Here is a 13,705-nt window from a genome sequence, read left to right as displayed (position 1 = left end):
CATCCGGGGTGTGCTAGATTGTGTAGGGTGTTAAAGACAGCCCTACGATGAGTCATGCGAACAAACACAGATTTAACCAGCATAAATCTAGTTCAAACAGGCAGAAGTATATAGAAGCCAGAAGTAACTGTAAGAAAGGAATAGCGACAGCTAAGAGAGAATTTACTGAAACCATTAAAAAACGCATAGAAGCACAGAAATTAGGAACCCGTGACTTCTGGAAAATCTACAACAGTGTAGTAAATAATGGGCAATCAATAATTCCCCCACTATCCAACAATCATGAGGTTTGCTCAGCAACTGAAAAGGCTAATATGCTTGCCAGTCGGTTTGCCTCCAACTCCACACTGGATCCTGCTAACCGCCCTTTCCCGGACTTTCCTTTGCAGACAGATGCCACACTAGACGATCTGAAAATCACTCCTTCTCAGGTGCATGCTATCATAAAAAATCTTGACACTTCAAAAGCATGTGGACCTGATCTCATCCCGGCTGTGCTATTAAAAGAGTGCTCCGCCAAAGTAGCTCCAATCCTCTTCAAACTTTAAAACAAATGCCTTAATGAATCTTGCTTTAAGAGAAAAATCCAGGTTGTCCTCGACGGTCGTACATCTAAATAATATGATATAAATGCAGGAGTGCCTCAGGGGGCTATCCTTTGACCTCTATTATTCCTAATATTCATAAATGACCTCCCTGACAAAATTGTCTGTGAGATGGGTATATATGCTGATGACACCACGCTTATAACAAACACGACAGGAAAACAAATGAACACATATTTAAAGAAATGGCAGAAACACTAGAGGATGACCTCCAATCTGTAGTGGAATGGGGACAAAAATGGATGGTCACATTCAATGCTGCCAAAACTAAACTTGTTTCCTTCAATAACTACAAGAAACCTTCTCTACCACCAATAGCAATGGCCAAAGACTCTTTATCTGAAAGTACATCTTTTAAACTCCTCGGCCTAATGTTCACAAGAAACATGAGTTGGAACAATTACATTGAGAGCATTGCCAGGACTGCTGTGAAAAAGTTAGGTTCTCTCTACCGTGCTAGAAAGCTACTAACGCCCGAAAATATCCTGCACCTCTATAAGGCCACCATTCGCCCATGTATGGAGTATTGTTGTCGTATTTCGGCTGGTGCATCTGCTAGTAGACTCTCACTCCTAGACAAGGTTCAAAAGAGAGTTGCCAATCTGATAGGTCCTGAACTGTCATCTAAGCTTCAGCCTCTGTTCCATCGACGAAATGTAGCATGTCTCTGCCTGTTCTACAAGTACTTTAACGGTGAATGTTCCAACAAACTGCAAGCACTTGTACCCCCTCTACGTAAACACCCCTGACAAACCTGACAAGCAACAAAATCCCACCCCTTCACAGTAGAGATCCCTAGATGTAAGAAAGCCTTCTATTCGAGTAGTTTCTTCCTCAGAACCACTGGAGTTTGGAATTCCCTCCCGGGTCCCTGCTTCCCCAACTGTACTGACATGCAGAAGTTCAAGTGTATCATGAACCGACATCTTGCTGCCCAATTTCCTACATAGTACCCCAGTAGCTTATGTCCCTGATAGTAGCTCCCTACATCAAAGTGGCAATGTGCCTTGTTTGGGGTGAAAATGTAATAAAAAAAAATAAAAATAAAAAACAAGTTATTAAATCATTTCTCTCTGATAGGTTCATAAGAGTAGTAGTTGATGGGCAGAAATTAGAAGCTCTCAGTATTAATGCTGGAGTCCCTCAGGGGTCCATACTGGGCCCAACTCTCTTCCTGATCTACATTAATGATCTTCAAATCACATTCTTACATCATTCATAGACATTTATGCTGATGGCACTACCATCTATGGTAGCACATCTAAGACCGTAAACGACCAAGTTCTCTCTGACTCTCGCTCTCTTTTTCCTCTGATTTTGAACACGTGGCACAATGGGGAAATCCTATGAGATATAACTGTAAGCACATCTGCTGTAGATCTAGCAGAACAGAAACCATATTGCATGTCAGTAAGGTTATTTTTGCTGAGTTGGTTGATTACTTCTCTATTTAGTAGAATCCAGCAGCTTACTCATGATGCACAGGAGACTTATTGATCTGTACTGAGAGGGAGATGAACGATCACCTGAATTCTTAAATGCAGGACATACTGATGAGACTTTCCAAGGTGTTGGGAAGCATTTCTCTTTAAGACAATGCTTAAATAACTTTCTAAGTATGGGCGCTACTTCTGGTTGAAGCCTTTTGAGCACTATAATTGGAATGCCGTCGGGGCTAGTTGCTTTACTGGAATCCAGGTTTTTGATTAGCTTGATAACATCACATATAGACGTGCAAAATGAACGTCGATGCTCAAAATGTATAAACAGTTAGACCTCTCCCTTTACTTACAAATTCACCAAAAATCAGGAAATTAACTAGTTTTAATGAAATCTTTGTATTTTTCAAATAATGATCACGGAATATAATAAACCCATAATTTCAATAATCTGTAAACAAAAAAATACCTTTACTAAAGTTATGGTTTTCTGTAGTAAAAAAAAAAAAATTATTTTTGCTTTTTTTTTATGAAAATAAAACATAAATTGTAACAATAACAAAAAAAAAAAATAATAATTTTTACAGGAACATTACGAAAAAAAAAACAAACCTTAAAGTCCATATTAACAAATTCAATATAACTCGAAGAAAAATTAATTTCTATTAACTACTGATATCATTGAATTAAGCATTGTTTATTTAAGGTAAATGTTACCTTATGCTACAATAGAACACCAACCACTCTAATTTATTTTTTTAAAGGCATTCGAGGTTGCTAACAATAAATCTGATGATCAAACCTGTCGCAAATTTACTGTTTGTATGGTATGAACCCTGACCCTAGGAACCTGAGACTACTTTGCCCCATTTCACCACCTTCGGAAACACTACGTTAGTGTTTTCTTATTTATTTATTTTTTTTCATTTTCTTCCTTTGAAGAGTATAATGCCGAGTAAGGGACAACCAAACCAGCTGCTAACATTGCCCTGCTTTTTATTGAAACCAACCGAGAGCTCTTTTTAGTATTCTCGTTGTTCCCTTATAAAAGCCAAGTACGTCCAAGGATGGAATACTGTTGCCATATCTGGGCAGAAGCTGCTAAAAACAGCCTATCCTGCCTTGACAGAGTACAAAATAGACTTTGTGGCTTAGTGGGGGATGCCCTTTTCTCTACCCTGCAACCTCTCTCCCACAGAAGAGACGTTGCGAGTCTATCCTTGTTTTAGCGTTATTTCCATGGCAGGTGCTCGTCTGAACTCCAATCTCTGGTCCCCCCTCGCCAATCTTTCACGAAAAACACCCGTCTAGCCGAATCCACTGTGAAAAATTTCCCCCACTCTATATCTGTGCCTAAATCAAAACGCGGATTCCATGAACAAAGCTTCTTTCTTAGAACTGCACGCCTGTGGAACTCTGTTCCGTCTGCCTGCTTCCCTCCGGACTACAACTTGGATGTCTTCAAGTCCAATGTTAACAAATTCCTAATGAACCGCCCCCTTAATTAAACACTTCAGCAAATCTCCACACTAACGTAATGTACTTGCAATAACCCTTATCCCTGAGTGGCTTCCGGGCCTTGATAAGTGGTGATCACTGTGTAAAAAAAAAAAAAAAGTGCAATTGTCTGGATCTCTTTTGCATTTGGTTCACCAGGAATATTAGTTAGGTAGGATTTCAGGTTCTTCTTCATAAGCCCTGTGGCACATATAATAACTGGTATGATTGATATCTCCTTAAGATTCCAGTTTCTTTTCATATCATACATGAGACCTTGGTATTTGGTCTGTTTCTCCCTTTCGGCTCTGTTCAGACCTCTATCATTAGGGATATTCACTTCAACCAAGGTTGCAACTCTCTCTCTAACTTATTCCATATAACTATGTCAATTTTCACAGCAGCATTTTCAAGGTAGATGGCTGTAGGGATTACATGGTCGTAATGTATGGCATTTCCAGCTGTTCTTTCAGGTTGATGTTCCCAGGATTTGCTGCTACATTCTATGTTTTATTTTTTACAGATGGTCCAGTGGAGGTACTTACATACTCTATCGTGTCTCGCCTTGCTGTGTAGTAGCCGTCCCCCAAACGAACCTTGCAACTTGATACCAGATGACTTACACCTTCCAATTCTGTGTGGCAGAATCTACATTTGTTGTCATTAGTGAAACCTGCCATCTTCTTGAATGCATTGGTCATCAATCCCTGGTCTTGAGCAGCCATTATAACCTTTTCCTGATCGTAGTGGAAGGTTCCCCTCCTGAGCCAGTCTAAGGAACCTTCTTTGTCTATGTATTCCTGGGAGAGTTCCCCCAGAAAATACTTTGCACGCTGATGTTAGTCCCATTCTTTAAGGTTCCTGTTTTGGAAGGTCTCGGTATATTTCTGCCGACTCTTGCTTGCTATTTCTGTGGCAGGTTTATTTAGTGTTTCAGCCTGATCTGTGAGACAGCCTTGACCAAAATGCTTGGCCAGCTGGGTGACTGATGTTGTTCTACTGGCTCTTGTCTCTTGATGTTCATATACCATTGAGAGGATGTGATTCTGGGAGCTTCTCAGATACTGGCCCGTGTTAACTTTTGTTGCCCTGTGTTGGTGGTTGATCTCTGAGAGTCCTAGTCCTCCTTCTCCCCTAGGCAAATACGGTCTTGGTAGACACTGATTCCTATATATTATTTTATGAAGTGTTAGTAGCTTCCATGTCTTTACATCTAGCTGGTTGATGCATTTTTGTGGCCAGTCAATGATACCAAAGCTGTACGTTATTACTGGCATGGCAAGCTGGTTGATGGCAGTAATTTTATTTTTTATTTGTAACCTGTATTTGCAGATCTTCTTCACACGGCGTACATATTCTTTGCTAATCTTCTCCCTCATCTTGGCATGTTGTATGTTCTCGTTTTCCTCAATGCCAACGTACTTATAAGGCATGCTCTTCTAGATCCTTGATGTCGATGTCTTCATATGTCTTAAGCTGCATATTTTCTGTGTGGGTCTTCTTCCCAGCTCTGAGTGTACACTTGGCACATTTATTCCGGCCAAACATCATTCCGATATCATTGGAGAATGTGTGTACTACCTGCAGAAGCTGGTACAGATCCGTGTCAGAGCTGACATACAGCTTAAGATCATCCATGAAGAGCAGATAGTTTACTGTCTTGCTTGGATCTCGATGGCATCCCTGACTCAAATTATAGGCACTCGGATTGTTATTCAGGAGCTTGCTGAGTGAGTCTATTGCCATACAGAAGAGTAAGGGAGATAAGCTGTAATCTTGGAATATTTCCCTCTTGATTTTTACTTCAGGGATAATAGTCTTTCCTACATTGTGACTTAATGATGATATTGTGGATTTCCACATTTGAAGGAGAGCTGCCAGTTTTTGTCTAATTACCAGGTGGATCTTGTATGACTCAAGTAACCATGTCAAATGCCTTCTGGTAATCGATCTATGCCATGCTCAGGTTCTTTTGCCTCTCCCTACAGTCTTCTAAAATGGTCTTGTTGATTAATAGCTGGTCTTTGGTACCAAGGCATTTTCTTCTGCACCCTGTTTGCTCTTTTTCAAGGTAGGTCTCAGAAGATAGGTGGTCATATATATCGTCAGCTACCAGACCAGTGAGAAGCTTGTAGGTAGTTGTTAGACAACATATTGGCTTGTATTTGGGTGTTGTGTCTCTTTGGTCTTAGGTATGAGGCTCGTGTCCTCCTCTGAGCCAGAATGGTGTTGCTTCTTCACCTCTGAAGCAATCACCGTAGTGGTGATGGAGTGTAGTCAATTGTTTCAGGCAAAAGTTTTGGACATTGTTGATGTCAGGTGCTTTGTGGTTGGAGAATTGTGCCAGTTTTCTTGTTACCATGTTAGGAGTTATAACTGATTCTGGCATCTGAGGCTTGGTTTCAGTGAGCCTAATAATATCTTCAATTCACTGGGCTTCTTGATTGTATTTGCCTTCTGTTTCAAATAGAGGCCTACAGTAGTTTTCCAGGTCTTCCTCTGCAGGTGGACTATCTACAGTAATGGTGTCCCTTATAAGTTGCCTGTAAAAAGTCCTTTGATTTGTTTTAAACTGCCTGGATCAGGAGATTCTTGAAAATTTTATAGCTTCTTGGCAAACCCTTGCTAAGGAGGGTTTTTTTTTACATAGGCATAACCACTTATCAAGGCTCAGGATAAGGGTTAAAGAGTGTACAGCAGTCAATTGGACAATATAGTAATTGTCAGTACTGGAAATTCAGTAAATTTGTTAACTTATATGGAATGACTTACCAAGGACTTGTTTACATTGGACTTGAAGACAAGCATATTGTAGTCAGCTGGAAAGCAGGAAAACGGAAGACAGTTCCACAGGCGTGCAGTTCTAAGAAAGAAGCTTTGTTCATGGAATCTACGTTTAGGTTTAGGCACAGATAAAGAGTGGGGGGAATTATTGATAGTGTTTTCAACTAGACGAGTGTTTCTTGTGAAAGAGTGTTTCATGTGAAAGTTTGGTGAGGGGGAACCATAGATTGAAGCTCAGTCGAGCACTTGCCATGAAAATAACGATAAAGCAAAGACAAACTCGTTACATTTCTTCTATGAGAAAGAGGTTGCAGGGAAGAAAAAAGGACATCTCCTATGAGGTTACGAAGTCTATTTTGAACTCTATCAAGGCAGGATAAGTCCTTTCTAGCAGCTCTTGCCCAGATGTGACAACAGTACTCCATCCTAGGACGAACTTGGCTCTTATATAGATAGAGAATTGCATCAACAGTGAGATATCTACTGGATCGATAGAAGGATCCCACCATTTTTCTAACAGCTTTGGCAACAGATTTGATGTATTTGTTCCATTTCAGATCAGGAGTAAAGGTCAAGCCCAGAAGCTTGTCAAAACTTGAGGCCTCCCCAAAACGAGAGCCATTCATTTTAATTGATGCCAGGTGGGGATCAGAGCGTTGATGATGTAAAAATAGAAGCTTAGTTTTAGATGCATTAAAAGTAACCAGCCATTCCTTTCCCCATTGTATCACGTGCTTAAGATCAGAGGAGAGAGAATCGGAGAGATCTTGGTCGTTTACGATCTTAGATGTGCTTCCATAGATGGTAGCGTCATCAGCATAAATGTGTATGAATGATGTAAGAATGTGATTTGGAAGATCATTAATGTAAATCAGGAAGAGAGTTCGGCCCAGGATAGAACCCTGAGGGACTCCACCATTAATACTGTGAGCTTCTGATTTCTGCCCATCAGCTACTACTCTTATGAACCTATCAGAGAGAAATGATTTGATAATTGAGAAGACATTTCCAGTTATACCATAGCTGGAGATCCTGTGAAGTAAACCTTTATGCCATACCCTATCAAAGGCCTTTGATATGTCAAGAGCAATTGCCCTAGAAAGGTTGCCTCCGTTGAGAGATTCGCTAATCCTATGGTATATATAATTGTAAGCACATCTGCTGTAGATCTAGCAGAACGGAAACCATATTGTGTGTCACTAAGAAGGTTATTTCTGCTGAGGAGTTAAACAAGTTATGTGATTTTGAGTTCCCCAGACTTGTGATGATGGAGGACTCTCCGGCGGAGTTTATATGCTTCTGTGATGCATCTAAACTTGCAAATGGGGTTTTCTTTTATGTAAAACAAGGAACACAATACTCCCTATTATTTGCTAAGGCAAAGGTGGCTCCTATTAAACGGAAGCCCCTTTCTATCTTAGAACTTATGACTATCTATTTAGTTATTAAAGTTGTTCCCAATGTGATGAAGGCTTCAAAGCCTATCAATATTCTTGCTATTTTCTTTGTATCTGACACCTATTATTTAAAAGAAAAAACCATATTGGTAAAGTCAGTGTTATATACTTTAATGCTCCAAAATTTATGTTATCTTATTTGGAATCTAGATAATCCCCCAAAAAGATGTAAATAAATAAATTAATAAAAAATAATGACGGGGTTGGGGGACCGAACTTTTCCCAAAGCAAAAAAATCTTAATAATAATAATAATGGCGGGGCAGGGGCTGAAGGAGTCGAAGGACCCAAGGTGAAAACGAGGCTATCGTAAATTCAAGTTCAAGAAATGGGGGATCGATTTACTGGAACGTTGCATGTGAAATTGAAAACTCCTTCCAAATGCTTTAAATAATGATATTTTTTCATTAATTTTTTTTTTTAAATTTAAATGATCTGTTAGCTTATTGCCCAATCGATAATAATCTGCAGAAATAGTTGAAAAAAGAAGAAAAGAAAAAAAAAATGTAGGGGAGGGTGCGGAAAGTTGACGTGAACCTTTGCTTTTCTTAATTAAAAACAAAACAAAACAAACCTACTTGATCAATTTACATAATTATTGGAATATGATATTTTGAAAAATATTGCAAAGTGTTGACATAGCTGACTCTTTCGGATAATAAGGGCGCCTCCAACTTCCAAAAAAAAAAGACAACAAACGAAAAAAGCTTTAATGTTTTTACTAGTTTAAAGCGCCTTAAAAAAAACAAAAAAACTTTGAAACACAAGTAGTGGCTAGTTACCTTAGAACAACAAATGTGCATGGCGGAAATTCTTCAGAGTTTAAATGTATTGTACCTATTTACTATGCCTCCCCACGGGACAGAGTTAGACACCAGGGTCGTTTTTTAACGTGGAGAAAAGGTACAAAAATAAAAATTGTCTCAGTCGTGAAGGACCTCTCCTCCACCGAAAGAGAACAAGAAATAGAAGTGCAGCATCTGAAGAACAGATACTACACCTTGATCTTGACCAAAAGGCCAAGGAGTAAATTTTTTATTAATGTATTGTAATGCTTTTATTGGGGTCGAAAAACGTTTTCAGCTGCCATATTACTTCCTATTTACTTGCCTCCCTATCTAACTGTTGGGATTTATTTGCTTCCCCACTGAGCAAATTAGGCACAAGGCCGTTTTTTAATGTGGAGATAGGGGGAGGGGGAGGGAAAGGGGGAACCAGCTCCCGAGAGGTGGGAAATGGGAGCTGGATTAGTAACTGTTGGTATGAAGGGTTGCCCCTTCAGTGACCAAGGTCAGATATGTGGGGTTACCCCCACATATGATCTTTGCTAGTCATAGCTTGCAGCATCTGTCGGAACAGATACTACTACACTTTGATCTTGTCGCCCGTGCCACAGAGGGCGGGGGGCCTGTTGCCTCCCTATCTAACTGTTCAGATTTTTTCAGAACGAGGCTCGTCTGCGGAACCTACTTATCTAAGCTGCTGCACTAGAGAAAAAACAAAAACAAAAAAACTACTGGATCAATTTACGTGATTATTGGAATATGATATTTTCGTTCGGTGACGAGTCGAGTAGTACGTACATCATAAAAAATTCTGTATTTTTTTTTTAAATAAGTGTAATTTTAAATAAACACTAAAATATTTTTGTACTAATAAAGCTATACAACACTAAGAAAGACAAAATAAAAATACTTTGAATCGTAAGAGATAGCATCATCGTTCGTTTTATTTTTTCCGATTCTTTAATTTACTGCGAACCTGATTTCCATAACGCCATTTTGATTTTCTCTTCTCCCCGAAACAAAACACTCTCGCCTCTAAATTAGAAACCCCATTTCTGTCAGTGAAATTATTTCAAATCATATTGTACAAAAAGTGAGTATTATTTAATTTGTTTACGATTTACAAAAGCAATTCGTAACGAACGTTTTATATTTTATTTATTTTTTTTATTTTTATCAACCATCGAATCGTTTGAAAGACCATTTCATTTAGTTTCGTACATATTTTCAACCTTCGACGCCAGTAATTATTTTCACAAAAACAAAATTATTTAATTTCGAAACTTAATACGGGTTTGTATTACTTTACACATCGATTCGAAAAAGTTGTCAAAAAACAAATATATAACAAATAAAGGTACTTGTACAGTTTAATCAAGACATTAAAAAATGAAAATATCGAAAAAAATTTAAATTGTACGTATCTGTTATGGAACGAAGTTTTCCGAAAAAAAAATTTTAACTTAATTTCATCAAGTAGTTTTTATTTTTTTACACCGAAAAAACAATTTGTTATGATACCGAGCAAAAGGTTCGATTTTTAGGAAGAAAAGCTAGTATTAAAGATGGGGAGGGAGTGTCGGCGCTTTAACTGGAGTTATCTCCCCTTGGCGTTTCTAAAATTCAAACAAAAATTTAAAACAAATCCAGGATGACTGCCTTCAACGCGCTCTCATAAAAACGTGTTTTTCTGCTGTAAAAAAAACCAAAAAACAAACAAAAAAAAAAAGAAACTACTCGATCAAATTAAGTGAATTTTTTTTTCGGAGATCTTCAGTCTAAAGCAGATACGTACAATATAACTTTTCGATATTTTCACTTTTTAATGTCTTGATTAAACTGGACAAGTATCCAAATAAATGTTCTCAAAGGCAAGATAAGTTATTTTTCCACCTAACTGGATAATTTTCTAGTGTTTTTATTTAATGTAACATCTTTATTCATCTCGAAAAACATACAGTGTTTACCGATTTATTGGAAAATTTAAAATGGCGCCCGACTCTCTCTTCGAGACGGTAAGTTTGGAAAAAGGAGTTATAAATAAAAAACTAGACAAAATACTGTTAGAAACTTGCTCACTATATGTTACTGTGACATAGACCGACATATATTCAGTGGGTTTTTAACAGTATTGTGAATATTTTTTCTATTTTTAACTCTTTTTCTCAAACTTACCGCGTCAAAGAGAGAGTCGGGCGCCATTTTAAATTTTCCAATACATCGGTAAAAACTGTATGTTTTTTGAGCTGAATAAACATGTTATATAAAATAAAAACACTAAAAACATATCCAGTTAGGTAGAAAAGTTATTATTCCTTTAATTCAGTTGACTTATACAATTCTTGACAGTATCTGTTTCGTAGCGCAAAATCAGTTACTTAATTATTATATCAATCAGTGAATCTATTATGCCTGTAACTTATTAGAAGAAACAGGTACTGTCAAGAATTGTATAAGTCAACTGAATTAAAGGAATAAATTATAAGATGGTCAACATCATGAATTTTGGAGTATAACTTTTTGTCATTTATTCTCTGTAATTACATTGAGCTTCTTAAGGATTGGTATATATAAGAAAATATGTTTCTACAGAAATATAATTATGAGGCAGTTGCCTGTCTAGCCGCAATGATGAGCTGTGAAACAGCGAAACAGTACTGTATGTGGATGACTAGGTGTATCAGAATTTTTGTAAGAATTTTTGACACCCCTAACATGAAACTGCTAATAGAATATAAAAAACTCGTAATTTCTCTTTTAAAAGTGGGTTGTTTATTTTCTTTATGGGTAAATCCAAAATAAACTATTAAAGTTGTATAAAAAGTAATAGAAATATTTTTTTTATTTTTAAATAACAGCAATGAAATTAATTGAATTTTACGAGTTCAGTATTTTTCAATTTTTAAACTTTAAAAATCTATCAAAATTTTTCTATTGATTCTATTTTTACGATATTTTCAGGGTCATTGTGAAATTTTATGCTCTTTCCAATAAACTAAGTATAATATTTTAGACAAACGTTTTTTTTTTTAATTCACCCCCCCATTTTGAAATGTCTATTAAAAAGTAAATAATTTATTTATGTACCAAAGTTTTATATATGACAAATTGAAGATAAAAGATCAATAAATAATATATTCTAATTTAAAAAAAAAAAAAGAAGAGTTTTTTGGAAATTTACCTGTGAAGTCCGAAGTTTAAAACCTTTTTTTAAAAAAATCACGTTGTTTGTATTTTTTTAAAATGAAACCTTGATCCTTGCTCCTTCATTGAAAAAAAAAATATTAGGGGTTGAATTACATTTTTCGAGTAGTTACAAGCTTGGAAAGACAGAGGGTCGAATTAATTCATGCCCCCCATTTTGAAGTGTCTATTAAAAAGTAAATAATTAATTTACTCACCAAAGTTTTATGTATCACAAATTGAAGATAAAAGATCAATAAATAATATATTCAAATTTAAAGCAAAAAAAAGAATAGTTTTTTAGAAATTTACCTGTAAAGTCCGAAGTTTAAAACCTTTTTTTTTTAAATCACGTTTTTTTTTTTTTTTAAATATAACCTTGGTCCTTGCTCCTTCATTGAAAAAAGAAATTAGGGTTCGAATTACATTTTTTGAGTAGTTATAAGCTTGGAAAGACGGGGGTTGAATTATTCAATATTATTCAGGAACTTTCTGACACACCTAGTGACCTAGTGGATGACTATATATGTGTATATATATATATATATATATATATATATATATTAAATTGTAATTCAATGAATTTAAAAAACTCTCATTGAAATGAAATGAAGTGGTTGAGTTTCATATCAAAGAATTTTTATTATTCTAAGCAAGACAAAGAATGCTTTAGAAAATTAATCTCCTTAACCTATAGGGTTTCGATGTCTACCATCTCATCAGAGGAGAGAAAATATTAGCAAATAGTTATAAAGGTATGCACCCTATTTGCTAAAGTCAGTGAGACATGGAAAGTCAAAGTGAAAATAATGCATTTATCAGAAGTCCTGTATCAGGAGGATTTGTAGAAAAAGGATATGAATGTTTTTTACATCCAGCTTGCTTGGTAAAATCCATGTTATACGTTCTTATACGTATATATATATATATATATATATATATATATATATATATGTATATGATGTGGTCATCCACATACAGTAGTTTCGTTGTATCACAACTCATCAGTGAGGCTAAACTAGCACCTTTCTCTAGCCAAGGATTGAACCTACAACCATCGCATTAATAGTCGGCAGTTGATATATGTGTGTGTGTGTGTATGTATAGCTGATAAAAATGGTTTTATGCTGATGTTTTTTAAATATCAAATCAATTAAATTTTCGAGTCCAAATCAAAAGACAGAAAAAGCATTAAAACGTCTAGTTTTATTATACTATGTAATAATATTTTGATTTTTACTCTGAAACGTTCTTGATTATATATATATATATATGTGTGTGTGTGTATATATATATATATATATATATATATATATATACAGGGTAGAATGATAAGGTTGTCACCTTAGAAAAGACAAGATGATTGTAATTCTGTTCGATGAAAACCGGTTTTCTTTTTTGTTGCAGACCATCTCCTAGTTGGCCAGTTGTGTACAAATATCATGAGTGATAGGAGCCGTCTATCATGTCTGAAAGTGACACAATGTTCAACGGGCGAGTTTGGAGATGTGCCGCTGTACAACTCATGCTCTTTACTGATCCAAGTTATGACAACAACAAGACCATTGCCAGCACCCTCAAAATGTAAATCAGGATGGTTCAACACTTGAGAGCACAGTTCAACACATCGGACAACCACAGTAATGGTCTTTGGTGTGGTTTCAAGTGAAGGGCACATCATGCCATTTCACATCTTCAAAGTTGGTTTGAAAGTCAACACCAAAGTGTACTTGGATGTGCTGAAGAGTGTGGTGATACTCTGGAGCAATCAGGTGGCCGCTGGCAGACCCTGGGTGTGACAGCAGGACTCGGTGCTGGCCCACAAGTCCAAAGAGACTCAGGTTTGGTTTCAGAAGGAGTGCTAAGATTTGTACCCTTCTCTCACTGGTCTCCCTCCTTCCCTGACCTGAACCCGCTGAACTACATTGAGAATATCACCAACATGACCTCCTACGA

At 36.7% G+C, this 13,705-nt stretch overlaps 1 protein-coding gene across 2 annotated transcripts in view; it reads left to right on the top strand.

Annotated features, from left to right (window-relative positions):
- The window catches only part of LOC145269861 (uncharacterized), a 101,500-nt gene that overhangs the window by 79,616 nt on the left and 8,179 nt on the right, over positions 1-13,705 (top strand). Inside the window, exon 1 of one of the 2 annotated variants that reach the window (XM_080125589.1) lies at positions 9,523-9,659. The exons of the other annotated variant lie outside the window; for it this stretch is intronic. The gene's annotated coding sequence lies outside the window, so the exon portion shown is untranslated. Of the gene's footprint in view, positions 1-9,522; positions 9,660-13,705 lie in introns of those variants that run through there. 2 annotated transcript variants of the gene reach the window in all.

This window comes from Euprymna scolopes, chromosome 45 (genome assembly GCF_053919585.1).
Source record: "Euprymna scolopes isolate OS-2025 chromosome 45, ASM5391958v1, whole genome shotgun sequence".
Lineage (NCBI taxonomy): Eukaryota > Metazoa > Mollusca > Cephalopoda > Sepiida > Sepiolidae > Euprymna > Euprymna scolopes.
The sequence above is the reverse complement of the archived record's forward strand: the minus strand, read 5'-3'. Positions and strand labels throughout refer to the sequence as shown.